This window comes from Brassica oleracea, chromosome C1, assembly GCF_000695525.1.
Source record: "Brassica oleracea var. oleracea cultivar TO1000 chromosome C1, BOL, whole genome shotgun sequence".
In the NCBI taxonomy this organism is placed as follows: domain Eukaryota; kingdom Viridiplantae; phylum Streptophyta; class Magnoliopsida; order Brassicales; family Brassicaceae; genus Brassica; species Brassica oleracea.
The window spans coordinates 29,913,393-29,913,800 of NC_027748.1; the positions used below are offsets into that span (position 1 = coordinate 29,913,393).

General features: G+C 37.5%; 1 protein-coding gene across 1 annotated transcript in view; it reads left to right on the plus strand.

Moving 5' to 3' along the window:
- Positions 1–408, plus strand: part of LOC106303203 (CLAVATA3/ESR (CLE)-related protein 19-like) — a 3,412-nt gene that overhangs the window by 619 nt on the left and 2,385 nt on the right. The gene's annotated exons all lie outside the window — the stretch shown is intronic.

A 408-nucleotide genomic window follows, 5' to 3' on the forward strand; every position in this document is an offset into this window, starting at 1 on the left:
TTTAATTTTCCACGTAAAAGCGTTGTAACTTTACAACGACTTTACGATGAAACAGTTTCGTTGTAATATTACATCCGCTTTACGACAAAACTGCTTTTCGTCATAACGTCGACGTAATCTACTTGTAAATTTACGAGGAATTATGTTCGTTGTAAAACTTCGTTGTAAAGCTAGTGTTTTCTTGTAGTGTACCGCTCATACAGATACATCCATCTATACTGCACAGGACCACCAAGTTCCAATTTTCTTGCCAGGTGAATAACAAGATGCTCCATAACATCAAAAAATGAGGGAGGAAATATCTTCTCAAGGTTGCACTGAATCACGGCTATGTTAGTCTTCAAATTTTCAATACCTTCAAGAGTCACTGATCTCGTGCATAAATCGCGGAAGAAACCACTTATCCCT